This window comes from Eumetopias jubatus, unplaced genomic scaffold (genome assembly GCF_037043125.1).
Source record: "Eumetopias jubatus isolate StellerSeaLion01/CBP00866 unplaced genomic scaffold, mEumJub1_p1.0 scaffold_12, whole genome shotgun sequence".
Taxonomy (NCBI): Eukaryota; Metazoa; Chordata; class Mammalia; order Carnivora; family Otariidae; genus Eumetopias; species Eumetopias jubatus.
The window spans coordinates 105,017,352-105,035,605 of NW_028274818.1; positions in this window are offsets into that span (position 1 = coordinate 105,017,352).

Here is an 18,254-nt window from a genome sequence, read left to right on the forward strand (position 1 = left end):
CTCAGCCCAGGTCATCCACTCTACTTAAAGCTTGTCTCCCGACTCCATAATGTCTGTCATTTTTGGATCTGTTTCTATTGACTGATTATTTTCCTAGTTTTGGATTACATTTTCCTGCTACTTTACATACCTATTGATTTTTGATTGAGTGCTAGACATTAATAAATTTTACATTGCGTGTCAGAGTTTGTTGTTTTCCTTTAAAAGCATTAGAACCCATATGATCCAGAAATCCCTCCTCTGGGTTAATACCCCAAAGAAATGAAAGCAGTGTGACTCAAACAGATATTTGTACACCCGTGTTCACAATAGCCTACTCAGAACAGCCAAAAGGCGGAAGCAAGCCAAATGTCCTGGACAAATGAATGGATAAACAAATTGTGGTATATCCATAGAATGGAGTATTTTTCAGCTTTAAATAGGAAGGAAATTCTGACAAATGCTACAACATGAATGAACCTTGAGTAGATGATGCTAAGTGAAATAGGCCTGACAGACAAGGACAAATATTGCATGAGTCCACTTATGTGAGAGACCTAGAGTAGTCAAATTCGTAGAGACAGAGAGTACAAGGGCGGTTGCTAGGGGCTGAGGGGAGGGGGAAATGGAGAGTTGATGTTTAATGGGAACAGAATTTCAGCTTGGAAAGATGAAAAAAGTTCTGGAGATGGATTGTGGTGATCAATGCCACTGAACTGTCCACTCACAAATGATTAAAAAGTTAAATTTTATGTTATATATATTTTACCAGAATAAAATGGTTTTTTTTCTTTAAGACAGTTCAAATTACTTTCAGATCAGCTTAACTCAAGGCTTATTTTGAAGCTTTGTAAAGATGAGTTCACCCTAAGAAGAGCTGACCTTGGCTTGAAAGCTTGAGCAAATCTTGATGTCCTCTAGGGCTAGTTTAATACTTTCACTAATTATGGCAGTCAGGACATGAGCATCTCCCAGCTGTGTGTGACCTCTGAGAATTATTCAGCTTACAGTTTCCTGTTCATTCTTTGCCTGGCATTGATTCTACTAGGAACAGACTCAAGAGGACCCGTTATAGAAATTTCTAGAGATTTTCTCTGTGTAGCTTCTGGCTCCCTAGGATTCTGCTACCCAAATCCCAGCTACCTCTGCCTCCTTGAATTCAAATCTCTGTGTCCTCATCTTAGAGAGCCTGCTATGGTCTGTTTGGACTCTTCCTCCCCTGTGCTGTGGCATAGAAGGTGCTTTTTTTCAGGGATCACAGGTCTGAACTGCCTGTTGTACCCAGTCGGAAACATTTTTTCATATATTCTGTCTAGTTTTATAGTTTTTTACGAGTTCAGCAAGTGTAGTCTTAGTAACTGCATCATGGCCAGAAGAGGAAATGCAGTATAGTTGTAATATGCATTTCCTTTATTACAAATGCACTTAAAATTTTCATATACTTAAATTCTATTAAAAAGCAACAGAGGGGCACCTGGGTGGCTCAGTCGGTTAAGCAGCTGCCTTCGGCTCAGGTTATGATCTCAGGGTCCTGGGATTGAGTCCCACATCGGGCTCCCTGCTCAGTGGGGAGCCTGCTTCTCACTCTTTCTGCTCTGCCTGCCACTCCCCACTGCTTGTGCTCTCTCTGACATAAATAAAATCTTTTTAAAATTTTTTTAAAAATTTAAAAAATTAAAAATTAAAAGAAGGAACGGAGGCACCTGGATGGCTCAGTTGGTTGAATGACTGACTCTTGATTTTGGCTCAGGTCATGATCTCAGGGTCATGAGATCGAGCCCTGCTTCGAGCTCTGTGTTTAGCTTGGAGTCTACTTGAGATTCTCTCCCTTTCCCGCTCTCTTTCTCTCTCTAAAATAAATAAAATTTAGGGCGCCTGGATGGCTCAGTTTGTTAAGCGAGTGCCTTTGGCTCAGGTCATGATCCTGGAGTCCCGGGATCGAGTCCCACATCGGGCTCCCTGCTCAGCAGGGAGTCTGCTTCTCCCTCTGACCCTCTTCCCTCTCGTGCTCTCTATCTCTCATTCTCTCTCTCTCAAATAAATAAATAAAATCTTTAAAAAAAATAATAAATAAAATTTTAAAAGAAGAAGAAGCAACAGGCCCAAAATGGAGTGAGTCACTTGGGTTAAACCTGATGCCAGCAGGCCAAGTCTGGGGACCCAGAGGGGGTCCCGCAGGACCAGCCATGGCGTTCCCTGGCTGCATGTAGGATAGAAATGAAACACAAGCCAGCAGGAAATGAAAGCAGAGTTTATTGAAGGTGTAGAGAGAGTGCAGATACAGTGTGTCCGCGAGAGTCAGAAAGGAAAGGAGGGAGACTCATTTTTGTTCGGGGCCTGGGGGTTTTTACTGAGTACAGCGGTCTGGTGAACGTGTCCCCTCAGGCATCTAGGAACTGATCAGAACAAAGACGGAGGCCCAGGTGTTATTCCTTGGAGCCCGGGGCCCTTGGCATCCACATGTCTCTTGCCATGGTCTGGAATGTGCATGTAATGGCTATGGTGTCTAATGAGGTGTCTGTCAGATCGGATGGGGGCCCCCAAATGTGGGATGGAGATCGGGTGGAAGCCGGTGGTGGGGCCATGAAAGAACTCACCTGAGGCAGAACAAAGGATACAGAAGTTTATGAATACACCGCAAGGGAACGGAGGACAGGACAGCAAAGCAGAGACTGTCTGCAAGGAGGCAGTGGGTGAGGGCTGTTTTTAAAGGGGAAAGGTGAGGAGGTAATGGCCACATAGGGCATTTTCCCTTTTTTGGTAAGTGTGCCTAGTTGTAAGTAGCCCACTGGAAAGTTAGGGCCTATGGGTATTATGAGGTGGGTCACCTGATTGTATTCAGCCGGCGGGGCGGGGGGGGGAGGGGGGGCGGTGCTGTGGGCCCTTTCAACATACAATCGCTCAAACCTGTTTGCCTAAAAGCAGCCTCTACAGTGGCTTCCTCTGGTCATTCTCTCCTGGACCTTCCTTAGATGTTATCTATTCCAAAGAAATCATTAGCTCTTTGTCCCTTACAAGGAGGACATTTTGAGGCCTGTGTAGAGGGGGGTGGGGGTGTGAGGGTGCAGGTCCTAGCAAGAATAGAAGCAGGTAAAGGAGAAAAAAAAGTAGATTTTTATGGAGTCCTTCAATTTCCCTATCTTAAACGCATGACACCATACCAACATTTAATACCTGACTTAATTACTTTTGACCTTCCCTAGGAATGTAATCCTAACCTGTCAGTCTGGAATTATCTGGTCAGCACCAATGAAGCCATGCTCCTAATAAGTTCTGTTGTCTCCCAAAGGAAGGTTACCTTGCCAGAAGATTTTTTTTCATTTATGACTTCCTTGTCCCACACCCTTTTTGCTTTTCAAAACCTTTCCTCTGTAGCTCTCTGAGGCTCCATTCTGTTGGATGGGATGCTGCCGATTTGTGAATCATTCAATAAAGCCAATTCAGTCTTTAAATTTACTCCACTGCACTTTTTTTTTTTAACAATTTCATTTGTATTTTGTGAATGAACTGTCCATAATTGTACTTGAATGTTTTCCTCTTGGGGTATAGATTTTGGATTTTGGATTTTGAGACATCATTAGAAATATTTCTCTATGCCCAGATTAGAAATGAATTCAGCAGTTTTTTGGTTTCTTCTTCTTCCTCCCCCTACCCTCCTCGTCCTTCCTCTCCTCACTTATTCTCCTTTTCTGCTGCTACTTCTGCTTCTGCTTCTGCTTCCTTAATACGTAAATCTCTGATCTATTTGGAATTTAACTTGGTATGTGCTAGGAGTTATGGATTTAAATTTAACCTTTTTCCAAAACAGTTATCCAGTAGCATTTGTTTAAAACAAATGTCTTTCCCCATTGATATAAAATGTCGCTTTTATCGTACACTAAATCTTTACATATTCTTGGATCCATATCTGGACTTTCTGTTCTGTTCCATTTGCCTATCTGTTCATATGCCAATATCACACTGTTTTAATTAGAAAGGCTTTATGGTATGTTTTTATAAACGACAGAAAAATGTATTTGTGCTTTTTCAGAGCTTTTTTTATTATCGTTGTTATGTTTGCTCATTTATTTTTGTACATGAGTTCGAGAATTCATAAATATAGCTGAAGGGGAAAAAGACTACTTATACTGGTATCATGGTAAGGTTATAAATTAACTTAGGGATGTTTATATACTATTTCTCTTCCTCCATTCGGTCCTTGAATGAGTCTTAGGACCTCAGTTTTCTGGCCTGTCTCTCACCTTCGTAGGACTTGTGTCCCTGTTGCTGCTTTTTGCTTCTGCTCTAATTCATCTCTAAGACTAGGCAGAACACATTGTGTCTAGCTTTAAACCAAGTTTTCTGGGGTTCTGACTCCCTTATGTGGTTCCTGCCAGCCACTTCCTGTCTATGCTGGGCTATACATTATGTTATTTCTCTTGTGAAATCTGGAAGAATCTCCTTCCATCATGTGCAGCTTTAACAAAAGCCTCATCCAGACTCTCTGCCAACCCGCAGACTAGACATTCCTGGTGTGAGATAATAGAAAACATATGCATTGATCTCTGCCCCCAGTTCCCAGCACAGAGCTTCTAAAACCCTTGTAAATTCCTAAGTGATAATAGCACTAGGAGCATCTCTTGTTCTAATATTTATTTTTTACTTCATCACTGACACAGGACTCTTAAAACTCTTGTAAATTCCTGGGGCGCCTGGGTGGCTCAGTCGTTAAGCGTCTGCCTTCTGCTCAGGTCATGATCCCAGGGTCCTGGGATGGGGCCCCACATCGGGCTCCCTGCTCCGCGGGAAGCCTGCTTCTCCCTCTCCCACTCCCCCTGCTTGTGTTCCCTCTCTCGCTGTGTCTCTCACTGTCAAATAAATAAATAAAATCTTAAAAAAAAAAAAACAACTCTTGTAAATTCCTAATGGTAAGAGCACTAGGAGCATCTTTTGTTCTATTGAGGTGACTCTGGGTGGGCTCCTAGATGGCTCCTGGTTGGGACATGGTCACCAGGAAGACCAAGGCCATGATGAGAAGCTAGGAATTTTCAGTCGTGCCCCTCACTTCTCCAGAGAGGGGAGAGGGGCTGGACATGCAGTTAATAATTGGTCATACCTATATGAGGAAGCCTCCATAAAACCCCAATAGTGGGGTGCCTGGGTGGCATCCAGCTCTTGGTTTCAGCTCCATTCATGATCTCAGGGTCATGGGATTGATCCCCGCATTGGGCTCCATGTTCAATGGGGAGTCTGCTTGAGATTCTCTCCCTCTCCCTCTGCCCCTCCCCTCAATGCGATCTTGTGCGCTCTCTCTCTCTCTCTCATTCTGGAGTAAACCATTTAAAAAACCAAATAGTATGTGTTTGGGAGCCTCCAGGTTGATGAACACATCCACACCAGCAGCAGGTTGAACATATCCCAACTCCACAGGGACCAAAGCTCCTATGCTCTGGACCCTCCCAGACCTCACCCTGTGTATCTCTTCATCTGGCTATTTATCTGTATCCTTTATCATATTTTTTTTTTAATAAACTGGTAAATATATTTCCCAGAATCCTGTAAGCTGCTCTAGCAAATTAAATAAACCTGAGGAGGAAGTTGTGGGAACTTCCAAATTGTAGCCAAATTGGGCAGTAGTTGTGGGTAACCTAGGGACCTACTACTTGTGACTGGCATCTGAAGTAGGGTGGGGTCAGTCTTATGGGACTGAGCCCTTAACCTGCAGGATCTAGGTAGATAGTGTCAGAATTGAGTTAAATTGTAGGACACCCAGCTGGTGTTGCAGAATTGCTTGGTGTCGGGGGCGGGGGGGAACCTCCATATATTTAGTGATCAGAAGTGAAGTGTTTTGTGTGAGCATTAAAGGAGACACAACGGGGCACTTGGGTGTCTGACTTTTGATTTCAGCTCAGGTCATGATCTCAGGGTCATGGGATTGAGCCCCAGGACAGGCTCTGTGCTCAGCAGGGAGTCTGCTTGAGATTCTCTCTCTCTCCCTCTCCCCCTCCCCCTGCTCTCTCTCTCAAATAAATAATCTTAAAAAAAAAAAAAGTAGACACACACGAGGCACACCTGGCTGCCTCAGTCAGTAGAGCATGTGACTCTTGAGCTTGGGGTTGTGAGTTCAAGCCCTATGTTGGGTGTGGAGATTACATAAATATAAAATCTTTAAAAAAAAAAAAGGAAACACACAGGAGAAAGACTCACAGGAGGGAAAGCCTGGGTTTTTCCTTGTACCCCTGGATCCTACTAGAATTTGACCCACTTCCTTGAACTTGGTGATTTAAATAACAGATCCATCCCTGGGACTGACCAGTCCTTCTGTCTTTATGCTGTCAGAGCTTGCTTTGCAGCCCCCTCACATGCTCTATAAAGTGTGTGAATCTCTGCCTCTGCACAAGACATCCCTCTAGACTCTTTTATTAAAAGCTTATTTTATGTTTTTTGGTAATCTCTACTCCCAGTGTTGGGCTCGAGCTCATAACCCTGAGATCAAGAGTCACATGCTTCTCCAGCTGAGCCAGCCAGACGTCCCCCCAAGACTCTACTCTTAATCTCTTTCTCCAGGTTCCTTTTATGTGGCACCTGGGTTCAGCCTTATGCTTAGCATCTTCACCCTAGCATTTCAGTTTTATTCTTTTTTAAAAAGTAAGCTCCCATACCCAGCATGGGGCTCGAACTCATGACTCTGAGATCAAGAGTCACATGCTCCACCAACTGAGCCAGCCAGGTGCCCCTCAGTTTTACTCCTAACTACTGACTACTTTGGCCTTACCCCTAGGCTCTGTCCCTTCGGTCCCTCATCGGCTCCACATGTCCCAAGTCAACCGTAAGCCTCTGCCTATCCCAGCCTTCAAACCCCCAGGCTTTTCCATAAGGATTGTTCAGAAATTTGCTTCCTGAATCCCTGGACCGTTTCGCTTATCCTTACCCCTAAAGCCATTCTCAAACATCAGCCTCAGTGCATCATGTTTCTTTCTGGGGCCTGTGTAACCATGAGCACTGGCTTTCCAGCTCAGAGAGAATTCCGCAAGTTTTGATCATGCCCTCTGTGACCCCATCCTCCGGTGCCCACTAGTATGTTTTTAGGCCTGAAGTGGCTGTGGATGAACTTGGGAGTCCGTGTCCGACAGAGTTCCTCGCCCCAGGCTTGATACCATTTCCCACAGTGGCCTTCAGCTCTAGGCGTTCAGAGCACAGCTCCCAGGACTGCCACTCGAGACGTGTGCCAGCACGCCAAGTGTCATAAACGTCACTGTGGTCCTAGGACGTGCTGCTGCAGAAGAGATTTACTGGCAAGGCTGAGACTCTGATCCTCTTCTCCCTTTAGATGCAGCTGTAGAGGACAAGCTGAAAGTCATGGTCACTTGCAGGTTGGAGGTGGGAGGGGGATTGGAGTTTAGGAGATTCCCTTCTGTGTTTTGGAGCTAAGTTTGTGTGAGCAGGCCCAGAGGTCAGTACCCTTCCTCCTGTCCAGTAGTCCTCTTTCTGAGGACCGCCATGCATATACCTCTATGGTCAGCCTGCTGGCACAACCAGCAAACTGGTGGGAATCCATGTGTTCCTGCTTCTGGACCTCCCACTGCAGAGAGCAGAACCGTCAGCAGACTCCCAGGGTAGCCTAGAGTCCTAATCTGCAGAATTATTATGTCACTTGCTACTAAGGGCCATGATGGCAAGAATTATATTCCTCCTTCTTACCATTCATAACCCCACTGCCCTCACTCATTCCTGGAATTAGAGAACAAGAATGGAGTTTAACTGGGATAAGTAGAGATTATGTATTTTCTCTAAAACATATGACATCAAACACACTGAAAACATGCCTGGATCCAAAACACAGTTCTGCCAAGTTGCAGTGTGTTTTTAAAGAAAATACATCATTTGAGGAATGTTGTCTAGAACTGCATGAGATAGGTCAATAATTCTATACCATGAAGCTTTCTTAGCAATGAAAATCCATTATGGGCTAGAGGCTATGGCCTTACCTAAATTGATAGTCATTTGTCCTATGTATTTTTCCATGCACTCTGTCATCATATTTTAACAAATTAACGCTCTTTTTTAAAGTTTATTTACTTAAGTAATCTCTCCACCCAACGTGGGGCTCGAACTCACGATCCTGAGATCAAGAGTTGCACACTCTACCGACCGGGCCAGCCAGGCGCCCCACAAACTAATACTCTTAAGTCTCCATTGGGATATTCTCTTAAGCCTCACATAGTGGCCATGAAGATGGCCTTATGAACCTTTGCTGCAGAAACAATTGGCTTGAGGTCCTAACTGCCTCACCACATGCCTCCTAGGTGCTGCTCCTGGGCACTGACTGAATGCAGGTCGATGCTAAGGCAGACTGGCCCTGGAAGGTATGGGACTCTTTGCACCTGCTATTGGCTCGAGATTCCCCTAGGACTTTGCTGAGTTTTCCTTAAACTGCAGGGCCGCATAATGCTTCCACTGACCTCTCCCCTCTCCTTCACGTGCGTGTGAAGGCTCTTGCATCTTGGGCTCTCCCCAGCTTTGAGACTACCCCCACCCCATTTCCTTTCTCACAGGCATGCCTCCTGATAAAATGTTTGCATGTTTCATCCCATCTTGGGATGTGCTTCTTGGAAGACCTGGACTAACATCACAGAAAGAGCAATTTTCCAAAAGCCTGCATTCTCCAAAGCAAAAGGCCAAGCTATTTCATGTACCCCTAGGTTGTTCTCTACAGGAGACTGAAAGCTGAATCATGTATATTTCTATCCAATAAGAGGACCTCTTGGTCCTGGATGATGGGATTATTCTCCTAGTTTCACCCCCATTCATTTCTGGCACCATCAAGTAAGTGCCTGGCGGGGAAGACTATTTACTGACTCCTATCCATCCAGGAGTGGTGTATCGTTGAACTTGACAGACCAGAAGAGGGAACTGACTTACTTGCTACCATCTTGTGAGGATTCAGGCTAATTTTGCTATTACAGTTCTATAATAACACTCTTCAAACCAGAGGGGATAACAGCAGCATCCCACAGGCATGCTGGAAGGAGAACAGATACCTTCTAGTATTGAGTAATTCTTGGAAGCCTGATTGTTGAGTTTCTCACCTGCCAGGGTTGGATGTCTCCGTCCTGTGCACTTGCCCCATTTTTTTTTCATGTGCCCCATGTTTAGAGGGCCTACTTCCATTATGCCAAGAACTTAGGTCTTTTTTTTTTTTTTTTAAGATTTTATTTATTTTACAGAGAGAGAGAACAAGTAGCGGGAGCAGCAGAGGGAGAGGGAGAAGCAGGCTCCCTGCTGAGCAGGAAACCCGATGTGGGGCTCAATCCCAGGAACCTGGGATCATGACCTGAGCCAAAGGGAGATGTCCAACACATTGAGCCACCCAGGCGCCCCCAAGAACTCAGGTCTTAAAGAGTGTGAGTAATGCTGCAGATAGCAGTATAAATACTGTAAGTCTGTACCAAAGCACTCATGATCTATCCTTTTAGATGCTCCATTTTTTGTGCAGAATTTGACTTCTCCAGTGTCCATGCTAATTAGTCTTTTTTTCCTAAGTGATGAACACTTTTATTTTTCATCTAATAATTATTTGTTACAGTTTCTGATCTCCCCTGCTAGAACCTTGACTGAAGTCTGTTAGAGTGTCATTTATATGCTCAGAAATCAGAAATGAATTCTGACAGAAGCATATAGAAGGAATACTGAAGCCTATCCTTACAGTTAGAGTTTCTGACATCTATGATGATTTTTCTATATCAAATCATAACAGACGTGTAAATTGTTTTCTCCAGTTTACTTTTTATATAAAGGTGGGGCAATTCTCAGCCCTTGGAAATAATTTCTCCCTAAACTTCTCTGAGGAGGGGGCAGTGTAATCTAGGTTCAACTAGAATACACCTCTTAGAGTTTAATTCCCAAGCGTAAAGGCAAACGTTGAGGGACAACCAGTTTAGAAGATAGAGCCTAAGAACTCTAAGGATGGGTGGAAATAGAGCTTCAGAATCCTGGCTTCTCTATGCAAATGGTCTTGAGACGTGAGATGATTTTGCATTGGAAAACCATTTCTTTCCTTTTGTGTTCACACATTTGTAGAATTTTCAACAGTGTTTTACAAGTTGTAGTCAGTCATCTGCATCAGAATTATCAGACACGTGTTACAATGCAGATCCACCAGTCCCAAGCTAAATCTGCTGGATCAGAATCTCTGGAGGAGAGGCCCAGGAGAGTGAATTTTTTCTCAACACTGTGGGTGATCCATATGCCTGCTAAGACGTGAGGACCTCTGCTCTATGCAGTACACTCAGAAGACTCTTAGGATGTAAATTGATTTGGGTGATAGAAATAGAATAGCTTTCTGAGTTAGAACTGGGGGTTGAACCTTCCTTGGAGTGTAAAGACAACCACCGAATAGGAGAGTTTGACTTGCAATAGTGGTATCCCAAGTTAACCATCTAGTTTCCTGCTTTGTTGTGGGGTCATAGATTCCCTTCTCTTTATCCCACAACGCTTGTCAAGACTTTTCCATTTATTTGTCTATCCCTTCAAAGTTGACATCCTAACCTAACTTCCCTGTTTGCCTCAATGGTACCTTGTGTACCTAAGATTAGAACATCAAAGTTATCTTGAATCTTCTATCTCTAAGCTTCCACAAGTTCTGCCCATAATTCATGTGTAATTTATTTCATACTTGTTCCTCAACTATGTTACTGTGGTAACTCTGACTTTAGTTGCCCCTGATGTATTACAGTTGCTTCTTTATTTATCTGCTTGCTTCTTCGTTTTCACTCACATGTTTTACCCTAAATCCTGGTGCCACATTAATCTTTTAAATACAGCTAAGTCTTGGTTAAAGAGGGTAATAGATTTGGAGGTGGCACAAAGTCAAGGATAGTCTCAAATTACAGTTAAATTTAAACCAGTCAAAACGTGATTCAAATTAGACGTCATGCAAATATTTGATTTGAATGCTTGATTGAAGCTTCATTTATTATTTGGGAACACATTTAAGAATTGACAACATAATAATGTAAAACTGGTACAAGTCTAAGGGCCTAGGCACACACAACTCTACATAAGTTGACAAAAGTAGTCAAAAAATTGATAACCTATTAAGTCATTATTGTTTGTTTCCTAAGTGAACTTTCTTCTGGTAGAAAATCAGAACATGGTGTGAAGCGGCCCAAACCCAACAACATGCTCACTTCTTCTGCCCTCCATACACCTGCCCTCACTGTTTTAGATCTTGTGAGAAACCAGAACAGCCCTGGAAACATCCTCCCTCTCCACTCGAGATTAGGACCACCACATTCCTCTTGGGCAGGTCTGTGGGAGGAAGGGATAGGACACATTAGCTACCTGTCCAGTTGTCAAGGAGGGAGAGGCATTGCTATAGCGCAGTAGAAACAATGTGGAATCAGTTGTTTCCAATCAACAGATGACTTTTAGTGCATAGCTGTGTTAGCTGCTTGGAGCACTTTCATTCATTTCATAAATGCTCTGTTTTTTTCTTAAGCTGCAATTTCTCTGTAAATTGGTCAATCCATCCCTGGACTATCAAGAATACAAAAGATTTAGAGGCACCTGAGTGGTTCAATCAGTTAAGCGTCCAACTGTTGATCTCAGCTCAGGTCTTGATCTCAGGATTATGAGTTCAAGCCCCATGTTGAGCTCCATGCTGGACATGGATCCTACTTAAAAGGGAAAAAAAATACAGAAGATTTATTTACTTTAAATGTGGGAATTTAGGGGCGCCTGGGTGGCTCAGATGGTTAGGCATCTGCCTTCAGCTCAGGTCATGATCCCAGGGTCCTGGGATCCAGTTCCGCATTGGGCTCCCTGCTCCTTGGGAGCCTGCTTCTCCCTCTGCCTCTCTCTCTCTCTCTCTCATGAATAAATAAACAAAAATCTTTTAAAAAAATAAATAAATGTGGGAATTTAAATACGGAAAGTAGCCAAATAAAAGTATTTTTCTAAGAGGATTTTTTTCAGGGTGCCCAGCTGGCTCGGTCAGAAGAGCGTGCAACTCTTCATCTTGGGGCCATGAGTTTGAGCCCCATGTTGAGTGTAGAGATGACTTAAATAAGTGAATAAAGAAACTTAATTTTAAAAAATATAAAAGGATTTTTTTAATAATCACCAATTAAAGAATATCATGGGATCGAAATAATTTAAGAAAGATTTCCTATGGCATATGGAGCAAGGAGATAGTAAATCTGAAAGCTGAATGTGACCAACAGATAATGTCACAATGGCTCTGCCCACATGATATGGACAAGATAGGGTATATCACAATGAACAATTGCAGTAACTTCATAGCTGTCCTGCTCAGTAATGCATATGTTCTGATCATTTGGACCATTTTATTTTTTGGCAAATTACCACCATTTCGAGATGGTGAATTGTAATATTGTATCATTAATTCACATATTGGAAAAAAAGCCAAAAAATGCACCCAGAAGATGTTGAAACTGAAACAATTATGCTTTTATAAATTTGGAATAGCTATGTCCCCAGAAATTCTGAGCAACTGGTGTTCTACTCTATGATACGTCACCATTGTCATCCCTCTGCTTAGGAAAAAAAAGTCATTAGGTAAGTTAGGCCCCAAAATAAAGCCCCTATTTTTTTTAAAGATTTTATTTTATTTGACAGAGAGAGCAAGAGAGCACAAGCAGGGGGAACAGTAGAGGGAGAGGGAGAAGCAGGCCCCCCTCCAAGCAGGGAGCCCGATGCAGGGCTCGATCCCAGGACCCTGGGATCATGACCCTAGCCAAAGGCAGACACTTAACCATCTGAGCCACCCAGGCACCCCATAAAGTCCCTATTTTTTTTAAGTGTTAATTGAAGGCAGCTCGTCAAAGCATTTTATTTATTTATTTACTTATTTATTTGAGGGAGAGCAAAAGAGAGACAGTGTGAGCGCATGAGCAGGGGGAAGGGTAGAGGTAGAAGGAGAAGCAGACTCCCCACTGAGCAGAGAGCCCGATGTGGGGCTCACATCTCAGGGACCCTGGGATCATGACCTGAGCAGAAGGCAGATGCTTAACCAGCTGAGCCACCCAGGTGCTCCCCCACCCCCATTTCTTATCCTAATGTTCAGGATCCTCTCAATATGAGTCATGCCTTTTCTGTCATGATCCAGTCAAACCCATTATCTTATTCCCCAAATATTCTATTTATTGTGAAAATACATCTTAGGTGGAGGGTATGTTCTGAAATTAGATGGTAAGCTAAAGGAAATGACTTCAAAATTATTCCTGTAAAATCCTTTACCTTACCCCAGAAGTACAGTATACATGATTTTGTATGAACACTATACACAACGAATATGTATACATGTGAAGTGTATGTGGTAATGTACAGTAATATCATTTCTTGAGGGGGACTAGACTCAGATTAAATCATTTAAGTGATTCATTATTCAGCTCCTTTCAGCAAATATGTGAAGATTCTAGGCTCTTGCTGGCTTGAACATCTTCCTGTTCATCAATATCTTGTTCTCTTGTAGAATAGTTTATTTCCTTTTAACTTCTTTTTGGTGTTTTCCCATGGCTCTCAGTTCATTCTCATGACTCTTAGAAAATTTTCATTTCTTGGGGCGCCTGGGTGGCTCAGTCATTAAGCGTCTGCCTTCTGCTCAGGTCATGGTCCCAGGGTTCTAGGATTGAGCCCTGCATCGGGCTCCCTGCTTGGCAGGAAGCCTGCTTCTCCCTCTCCCACTCCCCCTGCTTGTGTTCCCTCTCTCGCTGTGTCTCTGTCAAATAAATAAATAAAATCTTAAAAAAAATAAAACAATGGGCACCTGGGTGGCTCAGTTGGTTGAGTGACTGCCTTCGGCTCAGGTCATGATCCTGGAGTCCCTAGATCGAGTCCCGCATCGGGCTCCCTGCTCCGCAGGGAGTCTGCTTCTCCCTCTAACCCTCCCTCCTCTCATGTGCTCTCTCGTTCTCTCTCTCTCAAATAAATAAATAAAAAATTTAAAACAATTAATGCAAAAAATCGATGAAAAACAAAATATCAAGATCTTAAATAAGACAAGCTGTGGTTTGCTTGTTTTATAACCCAGGGTTTTTGTGCACTTGGATGTTATCTCCAAAGATTTTATTTTATCATTTATTTGAGAGAGAGAGAATGAGAGATAGAGAGCACGAGAGGGAAGAGGGTCAGAGGGAGAAGCAGACTCCCCGCCGAGCAGAAAGCCGGATGTGGGACTCGATCCCAGGACTCCAGGATCATGACCTGAGCCGAAGGCAGTCGCCTAACCAACTGAGCCACCCAGGCGCCCCAAGAAGTGAAAATTTTCTAAGAGTCATGAGAATGAACTGAGAGCCATGGGAAAACACCAAAAAGAAGCTCAAAGGAAATAAACTATTCCAGCTTCTGGTTCCTGGGCCATGAAGCCATCACATCCCAGTTTCTACAGGTTGACAATGGTGTGCAAATAAACTGGGCAATGTGGACTTGGTATGTAGTCAATTTTTTAATTTTTATTTTTTTAAGTAAATCTTATGCCCAACAAGGGGCTTGAACTTACAAAACCAGAAATCAAGAGTCACATGCTCTCTTGACTGAGCAAGCCAGGTGCCTGCCCCATAGTCATTCTTTTAAATTATGGAGCTTGTATTAACTTTTCCAATCTGGTTCAAAACATGGTAAGATATTTTGGTAAGTGTATATAGGGATACATATGTTTCTTTTTGCCTCAGTATCTGATATGGCTTTGAATAGCACTGGATGGGTATTAAAATTTTTGGAGGGGGGCCTGGGTGGCTCAGTCGGTTTGGTGTCTGACTCTTGGTTTCGGCTCAGGTCGTGATCTCAGGATGCTGGGATCAAGCCCCGCGTGGCTCTGCTCTCCGTGTGGAATCTGTTTGAGACTTATTCCCTCTCCCTCTCCTCCGTCTGGTCCTCTCCACTGCTCATGCTCTCTCTCCAAAGTAATAAAGTCTTCAAAAAAAATTCTTTTGAGTGGCTCAAAAGTCAAAACAAAATACAGTGAAGGGCGGCACTCTGCCCTGCTCCGTTCACTTCATTCCCTCCAACCCCCACATGTAATTTTCTTGCATGTTCTTTCAGTTTTGTTTTGTTTTGTTTTGTAAAAGCCGCCATACACAAAGTACCAATCTTTGCCTCTGTTGATGCTCTATATTGTGTATCTGCTTTGTATTTTAAAATTTCTCCTTTTAATTTTTTTTAAGATTTTATTTATTTGAGAGAGAAAGAGTGCAAGTGGTGAGGGAGGGGCAGAGATAGAGACAGACTCCCCGCTGAGCAGGAAGCCTGACTCAGGGCCCGATCCCAGGACCTTGGCATCATGACCTGAGTTGAAGGCAGATGCTTAATGGACTGAGCCACCTAGGTGCCCAATTTCTGCTCTTTCTTATGTATTTCCTTTTACTTTGTGTTTAATTTGCTTCCACTTTGTCTTCCAATGGAAATTGGAATGATGGATTTTCAACCTTCTTTTCTAATGTTAGGTAGTTTAATGCAAGAGATTTCTCTCTATACATTGCTTTAGTTTTATCCCACAAGTTTGGATATGTTGCATCTTCATTATTATTAGTCAAAAAATGTTTTTCAATGTCTATTTTATTTCTTCTTCTCTCTTCGGTTATTTAATGGTATTTTCCCTTAATTACTAGGAAGTTGAGGCTTCTTCCCCCATTACCTGTTAGTGGTATCTAGATTAATCCCACTAGTCAAAGAGTATTATATATTATTTCAATCCATTTTCCTTTAAAATTTTTTACTTGGGTTAATTAGAGGTATGGCATTTAATTTCCAAATATTTAGGGATTTCCTATCTTATTTTATTGATCTGTACTTTCATTAAATGTAGTAGAGAATAGTCTCAGTCCTTTGAATTTATTGAGCCTTGCTTTAAGGCCCAGCGTATAACCTAACTTGGTGAACATTCCATGTGCACTTGAAGGGAACATGCACTCTGAAGTTGTGTGTTCCATGTGCATTCTATAAAGTATTCTATATATGCCAATCAATTCAAGATGGTAGTGCTGTTCAGCTTTTCTAGATCTTTAATATTTTTTTGTGTACATGTTCTAGCATCTGCTGAGAATGGGTTATTAAATTTTTTGTAGACTCATCCATTTATTTTAGAAAGAGAGCACGTGAGAGTGCAAGCATGGGGTGGGGGGCAGAGGGAAAGAATCCTCAAGCACATTTCCTGCTGAACACGGAGCCTGATGCAGGGCTCAATCTCATGACCCATGAGACCATGACCTGAGCCAAAACCAAGAGTCAGACGCTCAATCAACTGAGCCAGCCAGGTGCCCCTGGAGTGTTAAAATTTCTAATTATAAAATTGTGGATTGTTCTTTTTAAAACTTTAGTTCTGTCAGTTTTTACCTTGTGATTTTGGAAGCCCTGATGTGAGGCACATAATATATTAATAACTTAAAATTATAAATCTTATTTATAATATTAACATGTCATATTTGTAACCCAGTTACACATTATAAGAATTTCTAACCTTGACGAATTGACCATTTCAACATTACAAAATGTCCTTCTGTATCTATGATGATACCCTTCTTCTTGAATTCTATTTGATCTGATATTAATATGTCCACTCCAGCTTTATGATTCGTGTTTTCACTGTCTATCTTTTTTTTTTTAATCTTTTGAACTTTCAGCCTATGTTTCTGTATTTAACATGTGCCTCTTTTACATATAGTTGGGTGATGCTTTTTTTAAAAAATATTTTATTTATTTATTTGACAAGGACATAGTGAGAGCAGGAACACAAGCAGGGGGAGTGGGAGAGGGGAGAAGCAGGCTTCCTGACAAGCAGGGAACCCGATGTGGGGCTCAATCCCAGGGCCCCGGGATCATAACCTGAGCCGAAGGCAGACACTTAATGACTGAGCCACCCAGACGCCCCGTGGGTCATGCTTCTTTATTCAGTCTTGTAATCTTTGAGTTTTATTTGGAGTGTTTCTTTTACATTTAATGTAATTACTGGTATGGTTGAACTTAGGTCTACCATTTTGCTACCTGTTTAGGATTTGTCCCATCCATGCCTCTCTTTCTCCTTTCCTGCCTTCTTTTGGATTAAACATTTTTTAACATGTAATTTAGTTCCTCTTCTTGCATTATCATTTAATGGATATTCTATATGGATTACAGTATCATCTATAATTTCTCATAATCTCCTTAGCGTTATTATTCTTTTTCATATTAAATGTAGAAACATTTTTTATCTACCCTTCCTCCCACCTACATCCCTTGAAGTTCAGTATTAATTTTTTTTTTTAAGATTTTATTTATTTGAGAGAGAGAGAATGAGAGATAGAGAGCACGACAGGGAAGAGGGTCAGAAGGAGAAGCAGACTCCCCGCTGAGCAGGGAGCCCGATGTGGGACTCGATCCCGGGACTCCAGGATCATGACCTGAGCCGAAGGCAGTCGCCTAACCAACTGAGCCACCCAGGCGCCCGAAGTTCAGTATTAATTTGTGCACACAACTGAATTTTATTATAATTTCAGGAAATTCTAAGATACCAACAATACAGTTGGAGTCAAAAGTTTAACTATTTGGGGTGCCTGGGTGGCTCAGTCAGTTGAGCATCTGCCTTTGGCTCAGGTCATGATCCCAGGATCCCGGGATCAAAGTAGGGCTCCCTGCTCAGCTAGGAGTCTGCTTTTCCGCTCCCTCTGCTCCTGCCCCAGCTAGTGCTAGCTCTCTCTCACTCTCTCTCAAATAAATAAAATCTTTAAAAAAAAATTCTAACTCTTTCAAGTTCCCTTCTAGTCACTCTGTCTCTCCTGACTTCTGTCTGTAGGTCCTCCTCTTGTTTCTTACAGTTAATATTTGCCGCCATTGGGCCATGGGTAGCAAGCACAATATATGATCCTCATAGGTAGAAGTGATTGAGAAAGCTGTAACCAGGCTTAAAGGAGCACATTTAGCAAGGGTGAGGGCCAGAGCAGAAAGCATCAGGCAGCTCAATTCACACAAAGTCAGAGAAAACAAAAAAGGTCCAAACAAAAGAATCCAAAGTCAGGTAAAACAAAACAAAACAAAAAAAAAAGATGACATATAATTAGCAACAGAAAGAAAAGGCAGAAACAAGACACAAAGAACTCTTGAGAGCTGATATAGATTGTTATTATCCTTTCAGATGCCTGTACTTCTCCTACCTTATTGAGTTGATCCTTGTGCAGAAAGAGCCTAAATCAGTGGTTCTTAATCTTGGCTGCATATTGGAACTACCTGAGGAGTTTTTATTTTTTATTTATTTATTTTTAAAGATTTTATTTATTCGACAGAGAGAGACACAGCAAGAGAGG